Here is a 16740-nt window from a genome sequence, read left to right as displayed (position 1 = left end):
ATATGTGTGAAGATTCTGGGGGAAGATATTTCGTGATATATCTCATATTACTACGCAAACAACTGAAACTGATTGCAGATTAGAAATGCTATTTTCTGGTGAGCATAAATATATTCTTCATAAAAGGCTAATCATCATCTTGATGGTCACAGATCATTTAGAGTTTGCACAGATTTGCAAGGCATCTGGTGTTGGTTTTTTGCAGAGATGGTACACCTGTATATGTGACGCAACCTTATTGGGGGGGGGGAAGTGACCCAGGCAAACTTGATGACTTCTGTGCAGCATGCTATCCCTTTATCTCCAATGTGAATGATGTTTCCTGTGTTCCTAAACCACAGCAACACCAAACCTCATTCTGGACTATTGGTGGCTAACCTGATGGCATCCATATGTTGTGGAATACAACTTGCATCATCATCCCTGACTTGTTCACAATGGCTGGGGCTGATGGGAGTTGTAGTCAAATGCATCTGGAGAACTTCACATCACATTGACTATCCTTGTATCTGGACAGACATAAAAGGATAAAAAGGAATTTGCAAATGTGAATATGCTGCATGAGATGCATTATTTGCACCCAGTAATCTCTCCTATTATTGTTATTTTTGTAACACTTTTGAAACTTTAACAAATTTTTAAAATTTATTAAACGCGTTACATTTAAAACTTAAATTCCTCTCTGTTGAGGTAAAGGATATGTTCTTTGCACCATCTGTAAATGCGTCGTTAAGGGTTTATCTGCCAGACAGACTCCTTACAGTCAAACTACTTGGAAGTCAATGAAGGTTAGCCTGCTTCCAGGAAAGTCAAGCAACTTTAAGTGGTTTTCGTTGTGTGGATCATAGCAAATGACATGCAAATGCTCTTCTTAGCTCAGAAAAGAAAATACTCATTTCCTTAATTAACTAAAAGCATTAAACTGATCTGCCCTGCAGCAGAATTTCCTTTGCACTCAGAACTTTTCAGAAAAACCACACTGTAAAGAGGTTGGCATCCACTTATCACTTCACTTTACTGTAGTTATTTTCCCCTGCAGTTTCACAGCTCTCTCCTGGCACAGAACTCTGCGGCAAGCAGGTTTGCAGAAGAGCATCATTATGCAGGAATGCAAAGCATCCTAATTTCAGTGTGTAAAACCCTGAATCTTATAGGTAGGATAACAGCAGCGCACCCACACACTCTGAATTTTGTTCCTCTACATTTTTATAGGCAGCTCTGCTTTATATTACAGAGTGCAACTCTTCTCGCACCTAAAACAATATCATCATTTCCACCTCACACCTCTATTTAACTGTGGGGTTTTCACGAACACATTGAAAGACTGTGGTTTTATGTACTACAAATCATACATTAACTCTGTCAAGGAGGGGGTTGCTTTCCTGAGTCCTCCCTCCAAGCTACTAATCAATCACATGCAGGCACCGAATGGGTTACCAGACTTTATTGGCTTCTTCTCTGGCACCAGTTACAGAACGTCAACCAGCAAGTCTAAAACATGGTGTGTTCTCTCCCTCCCCTGGCAGGTTAACTTGAAGATTTATAGGGGCTGGGGAATGCTGGCAACCAGCCAGCCCCATCACATGCTCCCATTTTGGGGGCGGATTGTTACCACCTGCCTGAGGGGCCCCACCCAGCAGTACTTGCTTACAGGATCACTACCTCATGACAAACTTCATGCTCTTATTTTAAGTCTTTGCTTGCAAGGATGCCATATTGCCATAGAAATATCATGCATCTCAGAAACATGGGCGCTGAGCTGAAGAGGAAAATAATCTGTTTATTTGCCTGTCCCTTTCCAAACACACTTTTAAGAACCCTCTGCATCAGGGGCAGGGCATGGAATTGATGGATGGCAGGCCAGTTGTGGTCCACCAGGCCTTACCATTTGGCCTGCAAGGCCATTTTGAGGGAATCATGGCCATCCAGCCTTCAGTTCCCTTCCAGCACTACTCTTTGAATCCCCCAAAATCTGAGGTTTAAGGAGTAATGTGAGGCTATTTGATATCAGGTGAATGACAGGTGAGCAGCCCTGCCCACCTGTCAAATTTGGCCTCCTAGGCATTGGGGAGATTAAAACCTGGCCCACCGCCTGAAAATGGTTCCCCAACACTGTTACATGTATAACATAAAAAAGAATTCAGAGGACGAACACACAGCCTAGGCATATTTACAGATGTACATCCCAGTGTGGCATACTTGCAGGAATGTCTGCATAGGGTTGCATCCTTAATTGATTTCTTGCTAAATGTGGTTAAACAAACAGTTTTTAAATGGCTATTTCGACCAGAAAGAAAGGCTTGCCTGTACTATCAACTAAACAGAAAGCTTTCCCAAGTTTTCTGCATCTGAACTTTAAATTCAGTACATGGAGGAAGGGGTGGATGTGTCACCCAAACAAAGGAAGAAAGTGGGAAGTCCTGCTAGCTCTCTCCTGAAATTGCCAGGCAACCCACATTGGTGGACAAAGTTGGATATACCGGTAGTTACTGCTTATATGTTAAATAAAGTGGTGGTCCTTTAGCGCCATTTACTGTCTCGTGTCTTCATTCTGGGTTGAAAATTCTGCGCCCAAAACCAATTACAGTTATTTGTTTGAAATAGCTCATCCAAGTCAGATTAGAGTGTCTCACAAGTATGAAACAGGATAAGGACTATGTTTAATAACAAACATTCAGATGGGGTGAAAATGAAACATGGTAACAGAATTATGCTAATACTATAAGCTTCAATACATTTACTTGGAAGGAAGTCACAGTGATGTCATTTGTCACCATATATTTTTAGGACTGTAGATGTCATGCTGTGTAATCCCTTCCATTCCTGTCACTAGAACATTGATTCCTTTATGCGATATTCATTCTCCCATTGCAAATTCCCACAATTGCTGGTGTTCATGGTATTCCACCCAAGAATCTGCCCAAAGATTTCCTGTCTACCTCATTATTCTATATCAATCCTCCACTCCACCCCAAGTGTGAAGGTCAGATCCATTAGTTACTGCATTACCTCCTCCAGGGCTGTTCCTTGTTCCTATGTTTTTATTCGTGCAAAATGAGTGACCCTCTGGCATTTTGGAATTAAACCTTCCCTAATGGCTCATTTGCTTATCGGAATCTGATCTCCAAAGAATCATGTCTGAAATGAAAGGGGGACACTGCTAACCCTATATCTCATTCTCCCTGTTTATGATTTCCTTTCTTTGCTTTTATGGAAAATGTAGAAGTAGGATTCTGAGCAGTAGGTGGGATATAACAGTTGGTCCTCCCCTGCTTTTCGCCAGATCCTTTTATTTATTTAGTTTAACATAATCCTTCTGATTTTCAGTCTTCCTATTACAGGGTAACACAACCTCCAAGGTAACCTTACACCTAGTTAGCTAATTACACTTTGGATCCTACTATTTGTTTTTCTTTTTTTAGTCTTAAGAAAGTGGAGAAGCCTGGCCCATGCTGAGGTCACATTTCTTCAGCACAAGCAAGCAAGAGCTTCTAGGGTTGGTCATATGAGCTTCAGGGACAACGGCCGAGGGCCAGGGCAACTCACTGAACCTTTTCTTTCAGTTTGGGTTTAGTCCTGGCTTTCACTGGGATTAGACAATAAAGCTAATCCCAGTGGCCAGTTATTGTGATGACCATGTTCGGACCCCACTGTCTAAATATCAGCTGCTGGGAACAGTGGTGGTCTTTGGGCTCTCAAATTTCAGCAATGCCCTGTGTGACACTAAAATTTGCCCCCCCCCCGCATCTCATGCTCCATTCTGCACCATTGTTGAGGTGATCCCTGCAGCACTGACACCCAGTGCGTCCGAAGTGGTCACGCTACCCTAAAACCACCTGCGCTGGGAATCACTAATGGAGAAAGTGCTGGTGCACTCAGGTTCTTGTGGGCTTCCCATTGGCATCAGGCTGGCTGCTGTAAGAACAGTATGTAGGACTAGATGGGTCTTTGGCCTGATCCAGAGAGCTCTTCTTAAGTTATGGCTTTGTAGCTTAGAGCTACCTGCTTCTCTGAAGTGGTACCTTGGCAGTGTACAGCCTGAAATATAAGACAATCAAGGAGGCCCTATTTGCCTTTCCATCCAAAGTGAAGCCTGGGAGACTTTAGCTCAAGACAAGGTCTTCTTGGTGGTGGCACCTGCCAGTTCCGGAGGAGGACCAGCAGAGAGGGGGAAGAAGGCGACGCAGACGTCATCTAAGAATGTCAAGGCTGTGGTGTTGGTGGGCGAACAGACACCGGCCAGTTCCGGAAACTGATACCGATTGAACAGACATGTTTTGCAGAGCTCTTGCTGTAAATAGCTAAGGCACAATAAATAGTTATAGTTTATGCAGGTTACTCATGAGCAACACACTACAAAGGGGATGAGACCCTGACAGCACCCTAGCTGTGAAATGCTCTTCCCCTTCAAGTGCCACTAGCATTGACATTATCTAGCTTTTGGCATGAACTGAAAAACTTTATCTTCCTTTAAACCTTTGGACAGTATGGGGGTTGAACTATTGAGCCACCTAGTATTGTTATAGGAAGCAGATGAAGTGATTAAGATCTCAGGTGGTATTATAGGTTTATTAACTGATTTTATTATGCAGTTTTTGTATTATTATTGTTGAATGTGACTTGTCCTGACATCACTTGTGATGAAGAGGGTGGCGTGCATTTTACAAATAAACTGCAAGAAGAGGACAAAGCAGTTTCTTTAAAGGGGACAAAATTACTTGCAATTTGCATATTCTAATTTATATGTGAATGCAAATTTAGAAACAATTGCCATAATTCACAACAACAAATTTTATTATATGGTCACAGATCCAGAAAATGGATTGCCATACTGGGGAGGACTGTGACCAAATGACCTTTGTGCCTGCTCAGTCTGCTGTCCACATAACTGTTGAAGGGCAACTTCAAAGCCCCTGTCCTGCCCTTCTTATAGTTACTTAACCTTAAATCCCTAAAACAAGTTTAGGCAGTGAATGGGGGAAGGAGTGGGGAGCTTCCATTGTGCAAGCAGAAATCCTTGTACTGATGGGATGTGTTAGCCAGATACCAGCCAACAGGTCAAGAGTGTTTCTCATATCTCCATTCTGGATCCTCTGTGCCCTTGTAGTCTTGGAACCCTGTTCCAAGAATTGTGTGTCGCTTGTGTGTTTGTATGTTGGTTAGGTAGTGTCATATGCATCTGCCACCAGTCACAGTCATCCCATTGCCACCTTAAATCTTATGAGAAAATCTCCCCTCTTGAATTGGGGCATTGGCATTTTTTTTTTGCTAGAACTGGGCATGTTAGCAGGGGCGTAGCAACGTGCGTGCGGGGGGGGGCGCTCCCTGTGCCACATCTGTGGGGGTGACAAGGCATGCGGTTTGCTGGCGGCACCGCTCCAGCGCCATACGGACGGTGCCGGGATCCTCTGCTCACAGCTGCAGCCGCATGTGGAGGATCCTCCGTTCATGGCTGCAACCCCGAGCAGAGGATCCCAGCACCGTCTGCATGGTGCTGGAGCACCACCGGCAGCAACCCACTACGTAGCGCACATGTGCATGTGTCGTGCATAGTGACGCTGTGCATGTGCGCTACGTAGCAACGCCCCGCCCCCCTGGGTGCACATCATGTTTGCCGCTCCGAGTGCCCAAGCAGCTTCCTACACCTCTGCATGTTAGTACCAGATAAAAATCTCCCCCCTCCCTGGGCTCTTTTCAGCTATTTTCACATCTGCTCACAAAGAGCGAGAAATTATTTGAAAACAGTAGGGATCCCATTTTGTAACTGAGCAAAGCATTTAGAGCTAGTCTTATAAGCCCATTATTATTATATTGTGGTCTTATTACAACATCTAATGATTTGAGTTCAACATCCAATCATTTGATATCACATATTTTCCCATGCCCTTTCCATGTTTTCTCACTTGGCCTAAACTTGTTGCTAGAGGGCTCTGTTGACAACCATGGCGTGTTTGGATAAGTTGGTTGCCAAGTCACCTCTAATAAAAATCCAAACGGGAACAGATGCAACTGTGTGAAAAAGATTCAAGCAGTAATCGCAGAAGGTTAAGACAGCATAAAGACAACTTAAGTATAACAAAGACACCATATAAAGCTCTGTGTTTGCCTCTACTGAGACCCTAAATGCGGCTCATAAGTGAATCTCAATTCTTCTGTCTTTCTGCTTTTTTAATAACTGATTTTTTTGGGGGGGATGCTATTAAATAGATTAAATATGACAATAGGCAGATTTCTATCAAGGGCTTAAGATCCAAAATAATTGATTAGCCAATAACATCCCACCACACTATATTGATGTCAATCATTGTTTGCTTCTAGCTGATTGTTGGTGCTTGCACCTGCAGAGTTTAATTTCAAACTGTTTGAGCAAAAGCAGGGCCCCTCCACATGCCAAACTGGGGGCCTGTGAGGGGGGGGGAATCCAGGTTCCCCATCCCTTTATACACCTTGTGACTCCTGAAACTAATTATCAGCATTTTCCAAGTTCTTCTCTTTTTAATAAATTTTGTAACCTACTCAGTTGGTTTTCTCCCCTACCCTAGGCAGAGAAATTGGAGATATCGTTTCACTAGATTTCTTCAGGGGCATAAAAGCATTCTTCATGTTTTTCTCAGTGGCTGGACTCACCATTCAACCTGTCAGTAGCACAACTTCTTCCATTTTTTGCTAAGGTTTCCTTTTTGTTGCTGGCCACCATTTTGAGTCCTCCATGATGAGTCCTAGCATCATTCTGGAGCAGAGGGTGCATGTGTGTGTGTGTGTGTGTGCCATTCACCACCCAAAATGGTGGAGAAGATCCTGAGAAGGTTCCGCAAGGTGACCTTCTTTTCTCTAGGCAGGGGAGAGGTTGAGAAAACAATCTCAGAAAGTTCTCAGAAAAAGTCTCCTGTGAAATTTCGACTCTGCTGTAGTGTGAACCAGCTCTCAAATGACAAATTCCCAGCCTGTGCTTAGGACCCTAGAAGGTTGGGAAGCAGTGCTAGTTGCTTCTCTAGTGGACAATAATGAAAAAGGGAAATATAGTGTGCATGGGAATGTAGGTACTATATAGTATATTATAGATGGTATGGGAGTTTGTTTGTTTTTTAGCACCAAAATTGCCTGATAATTTGTTCCTCTTTCCTAGTTTTACAAGCTTTGGTAAAGAGGGACAATAAGAACCCTTTTAATTGCTTACATTCCCCACCCCTGACATGTCTCACAGCTTCTGCTGCAGAAGAGAAGCAGCCCAAGGAGTTCGGCTGTTTTGCTTTATAACAAGATGGAAGGCAAATGTGTTCCTTTTCATTTGTGATCCCTGTAAGAGGAGGAGAGGACCTATAGGTTGTTCTTTCTTTCTTTCTTTTTTTTTCTTTCTTTTTTCTTCTTTCTTTCTTTCTTTCTTTCTTTCTTTCTTTTCTTTCTTTCTTTCTTCTTTCTTTCTTTCTTCTTTCTTTCTTTCTTTCTTGCATTCACTACTCCCTGCCCTTTGCTACCATTCCTTTATGTTTATAAGTTTAGCAGGGGGTCTAGAGAGTGAAATGAAAAGCACATGCCTCTCTGTCTTTACAATTGAAATGGAAGAAATCTAATATGGCAGAAGAATCACATTGTTTATGGGGTTATGGATTTCATTGAAGGCCATCCTTACTGATTCATAATTAAACTACCATAATAAGCTCTGTATTTCATCTCTGGAGATCAGAAGGATACAAGGGAGAGAATTTTCATTTTCACTAGGGGCTGGTGAATACATTTCCCACTTCCACAGATCTTTGAACATGCTAATGATCAGAAGAGGAAGAAACAATTTATGTGGGATGCTGCAGCCTATGCAAGCGAGTTGAGGGATAATTTACTAGACCAAGGGTAACCAAGGTGGTAACCTCCAGATGTTGTTGTGTCCTCCAGATGTTGTGTCCTCCAACTCCCGTCAACCCCAGCCAACATGGCCAATGGTCAAGTCATCACTGATGATGATGGGAACTGGAGGTCACCATAGAATTACAGAATTGTAGAGTTGGAAAGGAACTGGGGGTGGGGTATCATCAGGTCCAACCCCCTGCAATGCAGCAATTTAAAAAGTGTCTGGGTTTTGCTGTCTTGCCCAGGTAAGTCTGCAATGGCTACTCAAATGGTACAGTCCCACCAATGAAAGTGAGTTTCTACCTGCTCCATCTATGACCTGGGCCAGTTCACCCCTCATTGGGCAACCTGGTGCCCCTCAGCTCCCCAGGCCTTGCCATATTAGTGCTTAATATGGACACCTGATCAGCATAGCCCACAAAAAGCCCCGAACTCCTGAGCTCAAGCAATCCACCAGCCTTAGCCTGCAGGAGTATCTGGATTACAGACACGTGCCATCACAACCCGCTAGCACTGGTTCCTCTAGTACCAGACTAACACCCTACAGTACATAATTATATTCCTCAACCTTGTTATTGTAAGCCAACCTGTGGACATGTCCAGCGACTCCTTTACTTGTTGCAAAGCTGCACTGGGAAATATAATTTGGAGCAGAAAATTGGCTGGGGGCTGTTTCTTAACAGTTCCCCAACCCACACCTTGATTTGCATAATTAGCATAACATGCTAATTAGGCTGCCAAGATTTGGGGGACTTAAACACGGCAATCTTAGCTTGTACCCTTTCTGTCATGAATTGTGGTGGTTATGAAAACACTCCCAATGGAACATTAACAACATATGCCATGCCTGTTCATGATTAAAGACATTCACAGTACTATATATCAGAGCAAAGTTGTCAGTATTAAGGAAATAGCACTTTGGTGATAATTCCTAATATACAGTGTCCTGTTAAATGAGCAAAGCTTGGGGTTTGCTTTAGCTGCTGCTTATTTTCTAGCTTAATGCTGTTCTGTGTTTTATTGAAACCCTTCTTGTTGTTTGCATTTATGCCCCCCTGAATTTTACTGTATCCAACAATTCATAATTACTGTCTGTACTGATTACTTATAATAAGGATTTAATGCATTTAATAATGCATTTTCACATCTGTAAAATCCTTCTTCCACTGCACACAAATCACACGCTCTCTAGTAGTAAATGTTCTGTGGTGGAAGAAAGGGAGAAAATGGGGGTGGAGGGGTGGGGGAATGGGACCAAAAAAGTTTGTTCCAGCTTGTTTCACAATACAGGTTTCGCTTTTTCACCATTTTAATGCTTTATTGAGTCAAAACAATTATTCTGTATGTTACTCAACCAAATTTCCAGAGGCTACAAAGCGGAAATGTGTTTTCACTGAAAATCTGATAGGTATCTATCAATAGAAGTTTTTGATTTTATTTTTCTCATTGCAAGAAAGAGAGAAAACATTTTCTTTCCTTTCCACATTTGAAAGCCATTTGACATTTTGAATAAAGCTGTCCTTTGGAGTTCAAGTAACAAAGGCAGCCAAATGAAAAATTAGCACATAAAATTAATGATCGCTGAAGTTGGCAGTACTTGCTGGAAAGCTGAGGTCCTCCTGGCATTTGCATTGGGAACGGCATCAAAGCTCCTGCTTCCATTCAACATTGGAGATGAAAAGGTTGGGGGGGGGGGGGAGAGAGAGAGAGAGGAGGAAAATGTATCCAGAATATCAGGTGCAAAGAAAAACCGAAAGGCTAGTAGGAGAGATCATTTTCTGGCTGTCTTCATAGTGCCAGTCCAATGAAGTAATTTTCAAAAATATATCTGGGGAAAAAATGCCTCTGAGATTCAGTATGTTCTGTTTTGTTTTCCCCTCCTCTAGTGTTAAGCTGGAAACGAAAGTAAGAATTCTGTGGGATTGGGTGGGAGAAACCCACAAAAAGTGGATGCAACGATCTCTTTGCAGAAATATATGGACCTTTATGAATGACTTAACTGTGTTAGGAAGACACACAGTTACTTTTGGCCAAACTTGACTTGGAAAAACCCAAACGTGATTATTTCTTTGAGGTGGTGTGTATTTGGTTTCATGCTTCTAAGACAATCCCTTGAAGCCTGATCTTTTCTTGTATTATTTAATACAGCAACCTCTTTGAACTGCAAGCCTTGTTCTCCAGCATACAGAGGACCAGTTTTCAGCTTACAGAAGTGGGGGTAAAGGGGGGGGGAAAATCCCTACCCTTGACTCTAGCTAGAAGTTCCCTTGACGTGATGTTAATAGCATCAAAGGAGAGATGAACTTGGAGCACAGCTGCCAACAGATTCTCTCACTGTGCAGATTAGTGCACAAAGTGAAGATGTAGAGAGAGTACAGTTGTAATTAGGGCATTAGGCATACAGACAACCAAGGCAGTCTTCATCTCATTATGAGAAAAGCAGCGTATTATGTCATGGCTTTTATAGTGGCCCAGCTGCAAGCTATCATTTTAGAGGTCACAGAGAGAGAGAGAGAGAAGGAGGAAGAAGTGATATTGCCCTGTCCTTATTAATAGCAGTTTAAGGGCTGGAAGGAAATTGCATTGGGATGGGTTTTGAGCTCTTGAAATAAATTAGTTTCATGTCATACTTTTGATCATTTGCCCCAAATGACTTTTTCAAGTAATTTGTGGCAACATAGCAATGCTTAAATTCTGTACAATTCCAGTGATGTTGTAAGCCTGGAGCCATCACAGCACAACTATAATAATACAGTGTCTGGGGGGGGGGGTTATTACAAAATAAAAAATAACAAAATCCTTCCAATAGCACCTTAGAGACCAACTAAGTTTGTGCTTGGTATGAGCTTTCATGTGCATGCACACTTCTTCAGATACACTGAAATGGGGGGTTATTGTTTTTGTATGCACTTTTGTGTTTTTATATTGTAAACCACCCTGTGATCCTTGGATGAAGAGCAGTATAGAAATTTAATATATAACTACTACTACTACTACTAGAGTACAATGCTTCTTAGCCCTTTTGTCCATCTTATTTGTGATGTGTAATCGGACAAGGACTTGAAATTGCTGTAAAGGACTGCGAGTGCTGAGTTGTAGGGAACTGAGTTGTTGAAGGGCAAAAGGCGAACATCCCACCAGGGACTGGTTTGGATTCGAGTGTTGCTCCAGAGGCCCATGATGCACAGATGAGGAACTAGGAACTAGGCCAGCATCAAGGACACCACTTATTCCAGCTTTGGTCAGAAAAAGTCAATGGATCGCTGAGGGTGTGCGGCATACAGGCAAGTTGCAACTTGGGCAAGCAATGTTGCCCCTTCTGTCTCTGCAACTTTGGGGGGTTCACCATAAAGAAGTTCTAGCGCAAAGTGAAACTACGAAGCTCCAAATTTACACCTCAACTGATGCTTAATGCCTCCCTCCTGAAATACCTCAAGGATTATCTCTACACACCTGAACAGTTACATAAACATTGGAGGCCCATCATCCTTGAGAGGAATAGAAGTGGGAGGAGGCCACTGAAGATATATTGCCCAAGGACCTCCCAGACCCTAAAGTGGGAACTGGCATTCACAGTGGAGAGTCTTCCATTGCAGTGAGGGGGGTGCTGCCCCACCAACCTCAGTCCTGCAGATGGCCCTGCCTGCCAGCTTCCTCCTCCTTAGTCTCCTTGCTGCCCTGTAGAGCTAAGCTCAGAGGAGAATGGAGCAAAAGTAGAATTAGTTGGCTCCACCTGCTGTTGACTACCTCCCTGCCTTCCCCCTATTAGTCCCAATGGGCACCAGTGTCCCAAGCACACCCAGCCCAAGAAGGACAAACAGCCAGTAGTTTAATTATTTATTGACAAAGGAAGAAGAGTTTGGATTTGATATCCTGCTTTATCACTACCCGAAGGAGTCTCAAAGCAGCAAACATTCTCGTTTCCCTTCCTCCCCCACAACAAACACTCTGTGAGGTGAGTGGGGGTGAGAGACTTCAAAGAAGTGTGACTAGCTCAAGGTCACCCAGCAGCTGCATGTGGAGGAGCAGAAACACGAACCCGGTTCACCAGATTACAAGTCTACCGTTCTTAACCACTACACCACACTGTATAAACATACCAGGGCAGATTTAGGGCTGTGAGAGTCGTGTGCATGCACTGGGTGCCGAGTGAGGGGGCAACATTTCAAAGCCCGGTAAGTGAGGTGATGGGCTTTGGGAAGGAGGTATGAGGCTCTGATAGGGTTATAGAGTCCTCTGTCCTCCTCCCCAGAGCCTAGTTAGTACTTTCCCAGCTTTGGGTAGGAGGTGCTAGGGATCTTGAACCCTGCCAGAGCCTCCTTCCCAAAGCTGAGCGTCTCCGTACCCACTTTTGGGAAGGCAGTGTGAAGCAGGATGGGGGGAATTTTGGGTGCCATAGTACCCAAGTCTGCCGTTGAACTTACTGTATACAGCTCCTGTAGCACGTACACACTTCTGGTGGCTAGGTTGCTGGTTTCCCTCCCTGGGTTTACTCTGAACTTGTCTTCATTATCCTTGTCTGACTGCATGAGTGCAAGCTAAACCTTAACTTCTCCTACATGGACATTGTCACTGTGTCTGCCTCTTCAAGCTCCTTCTGGTCCTGGGGGACAGCAGGAGAGGGGATGGAGGGGATTCTGCTGCTCTCTCCCTTCAGGCACTGTCTCCCCTGCTACATCTTCTCCTTCCATCTCCGGCTCCTGCACCTCCTTCCCTGTATCTGACTGCCCCATACCCTCCCCATCCTCCAGCTATGGCTCCTGCCTCACGGGAGGTGCAAAACCCTGTAAATTGCTCCTCCCTCGGGCTTTGCTATCTCCTCTGTCCACTCATTGGAGGCCTGACAGCCCCTGACAACCAGGCAGCTCTTATTATTGGGCTCCATTGTTGTCACCCCTCATGGGGAGTGCATCCTAGAAGGCATTCAACTCTCCCCCACGTGCGCATAATAGGGGCCATAAGCTTAAGGGGAGCTTTTTGTCCATGGCAATGAGTCTGGGAAAGCCATTCCAAAGACCATTACTTTAGTTCATGTCCTGCTATTCCTCTTTGTAGGAAGCGCCTTTGTGGAAGTTATATCTGCACTATAGCAAAGCTGGGCGTGATACACAGAGTGGAAGTCACTCAGTGGATGAAGGAGCAAAACAAACAACTTAGCAACAGTCTGCTCACTGAAGGCCTCACTAATTAGAATTCCTGAGGAAACAACAACCAAGAAGAAAGGGAAAATGTGTTTATATGCCCCAAAGTGTGGGGATATGATCTGTGAGTCATGCAATATGACTCAGGAATATTTAGTGCTCAAAAACTACTTCTGTTTACACTGTTACCAGCAGGGATGTCAAGTGTAGCAATTAAATTCTGCGCCTTTTCACTCTACAGTGGCACCTCTGTTGCAGACATGATCTGTTCCGGGGTGCCCTGTAAAGTCCGCAACCAGAGCAGCGCTTCTGCACATGTGAGAAGTGCATAGAGCACTTCTGCGCATGCGCGAACCATGCAGAATGCTTCGCGCACACGTGCGGTGAAACCCAGAAGTAAACACTTCCAGGTTTGCTGCACTCTTAACCCGAAAAAAGCAACATGAAGCCTTCGCAAGAAGAGGTATGACTGTATGATGCTTTGTGAAGTCCCCTCCCCCCTTTTCTTTTATGGACCCGGTATCCTTCCTAACAGAACATCTCGATAGTAAATTGTTGATTTTTGAAGTATGTAAACATGCATACATCTCATTTTGATGGCTGAACTATTATGAGTTCAGTTCAGAAACATGGAACTTCTGTTTGGGGAAAAAACTAAAAAAGAAAAGAAAAAAGCTTTATATGATGTAGTTCAGCACAGAGGACATAGTCAGTAATTCTCCAACAGATTTAAGTACTTAAGCTGTGAGAGATTTGTAGCTATGCACTCTATGTAATGCTTTATTGTGCTTGATCCGGAAACTGCAGTTATGCAGAAACTGCAGCACAATTGCTGAGAGAAGTGACATCTTGTCATATATAACACTGTGCTCAATGGGCCTTGTTCCCTGTAGAGAACTGCATCCTAAGTTTTTTTTAAAAGGCATCTTATTATTTATTGCATTTATGTGCCACCTTTTCCTCCAATGAGCTCAAGTGAGCTTTGTGGCCAAGTGGGGAATAGAACTCTGGTCTCTTAGGTCCTCGTCTGATGCTCTAACCACTATACCACACTTTATTTTTATAGCTGGCAGTCTGCTGTATGCCCTATCCCAATGTATTTCATTTATGCATCGTATGAAACGTCTGTGTATGGATATAAAATATTTCTCCCATGATTATGCATACCCTCAGTTTAGTAGACAGAACTGAACAAACAAGACTGGAGAAATTTCTTTCTCTCTCTCCTCTCGCCAAATATTCTAACACAGAGTTGCCTTTTCAAAAGGGGAAAAAACACTTCTAGATCATACTTTCGATTGAACACTGTCTTCTTGACTTTTTTTGCTCTCTTATGGCACAGGGGAACCTATATAAAGAAACTTGGCTGGGTTTTGAAAGGCATAAATTAAGGGGGGAGGAGCCTGGGGAAGTCCCACTAGAGCCCCAGCAAGAAAGAGTTCAAATGCCTGAGTTTTCTTTCAGCTGTTGGAGATAAAAGTCCCTGCGCTTTCAGTTCTTGCTTTCTGCTTCTGCCAATAATCAGAGGGAGGGCTCTTCCTTGGCTGTTGACTGCTGAAGAAATAACAGAGATAAATTAAACTAAATAAATACACGCTGGATTGAATAGATAATAATTTCACTGGCTATCAAAATATCAAAGCGCAAGGGGGAGGGAGAGTGCGCTAGAGAGGCACACACACAAACTGGGCTTTGAAGTTCTGCAAAGGCCTGCTTTGTCAACATGGTAGTTAGTATTTTTATTTAAAAATTGATAGACAGTCCACGGCCAATGTGGGCTTGCAGTCCTTGAGAAGAAACGACAAGCCAGTGAGTAGATTGGAGGATTCAGATTTGCATGAGATTTGTCTTCAATTATTGTCATTAAAGAAGAACGAATTCTTAAGTAGGTGCACAAATGTAAATCTTGCCCTCTGTAAACCAGCTTGTTCTTTTGACACCCCCCCCCCTGGAAGATATGGGAAGGTGCACAGGGGGAGGAGAAAAGGAGAAAGTCCCATTGTGCTATTGGGAAACATTGTGCTAGCTTCCACTAGTGCAACGGTTTAGTTGAATGTGGCCCACTGCTTCTAAGTCTACTACAAATTAGCCAGGAATCAAGTCAGTCTGACCAGATCTCAAGGACTCAACTTCCCCAACGTTTCACCAGTTCAGATAGCATCTAGGCTCTAAAAGGCAGAGGCTGGGGTAGCTAGAAACAGCCCTCCCATGAGCGGCTAGGCCTAAATGTGCACCCCTCTGCTGAATTTGTCACGAACTCTTTGGGTTAGAGGGATGAATATGAAGGCCTCATTCAGAACTGGTGGCCATTTTGTACTGGGAGGGAACCTTAATTTTTACATATGGATAGTCCTTTGTGTAAAGGCTTCTGGGACTGGAGGCAATGAAAACTACTCTGGCAAAATGAACTGAAAAAGTCTTCACTGGAGACTCTTTTTAAACATTTTTTTTTCCTGTGGAGACTAGAATTGGAGAGTGGGTGGGTGGGGGGAACCCAGCATACTTTTAATAGCGCTATAAAATATTATAATTTACTGTGAAGGTTTATTAATAGTAATAACAGCCTTGTATGCATTTGGCGGTCTTTGACTGATTGAACCTTTTTCATTCACTTTAAATTAAACTGTCTTCAAACTTAGTTTTGTTCAAGTCAACGGGCTGATGCGTTTCATACAAGAAACCTGTTTGTAGTAGGGCAGAGAAATACCTCACCTGGCTCTAAAGCCAATAATTATGACTATAATCTCAGAAGACCTCCGGAGCCTGAAATCTCATGCTGAGCTCTTTGTATACTTAAGTGTATACAGTAAATCACTTAAGTGTATAAACTCTTGGAATGAATTTATTGACATCCAAAGGGACACAGTGGTAGGCACTGGCAACAGCTTCGTGCATGCCATCATTTCTAGCCAGGGCAAATGAATCTTCAAATGACTGTAGTTTAAAAGCCTTTCCTGACAGATCCCTTTTCTTTTCTCCCCGAGAACAAAGCTAAAGTAACAACAGCAGCATTATTATTATTAATAACGGTGTTAAAATTGTAGATTAGCAAAGTTAAAATAATAAAGTAACAACCACCTTTCTTTAAAACAAACAAACAAACAAACAAACAAAGCTGTTAGGTCCGCAAGGGGGTTGCTCGCGAGTAACGACAAACTCTGTCTTGTCTTTTAACAGCTTTACTGTGTCAAGCTATTTGCAGTGCGGAGCTACCTAAAAACTTGACTGCCTAGTCGCTCGAAGAATCCGGAAGTGCCTGTTTTCTGCTACGACCCCAACATAGGAATTTTGGCACCCTAAAGTGCCACCTCCCCGGTCTCTTGACTCTTTTGCGCAGCTCAGGTGATGGAAGTGGTGTTTCCCCCTCAAAGCGGGTCTGCTGGACGGTGCTGGGTCTCTGAGCAGGAGCCCGCACTCCACCTGGCTGCCTGAGGATAACTCCTCCTCCCCAGGGAGGTGCTAGAAGAACCGCTGGGAGGATGTATCACTAGATAGGAGTGGCCTGTACCCACCGCAACCTTCCTGGCCACGGAGGGGCAGATCCCTGACAAAAACCTTCTATAGTAAAGGGTGGTGGAGAAAATGCTGTTTGCCACACTTGCTTCGAATACAATTGTCACTAAACCTTGTTCTTGCTTTGGTCCTTTGCTGCTAAGTGGGGCTTTTAATAATTACTATCGTGTTTACATTTATTTTATCTTCTATAAAATAAAACATATATATATAGCAACGCGCAGGAACTGCACCCGTGTCC

Source organism: Lacerta agilis, chromosome 6 (genome assembly GCF_009819535.1).
Source record: "Lacerta agilis isolate rLacAgi1 chromosome 6, rLacAgi1.pri, whole genome shotgun sequence".
NCBI lineage: Eukaryota > Metazoa > Chordata > Lepidosauria > Squamata > Lacertidae > Lacerta > Lacerta agilis.
The sequence above is the reverse complement of the archived record's forward strand: the minus strand, read 5'-3'. Positions refer to the sequence as shown.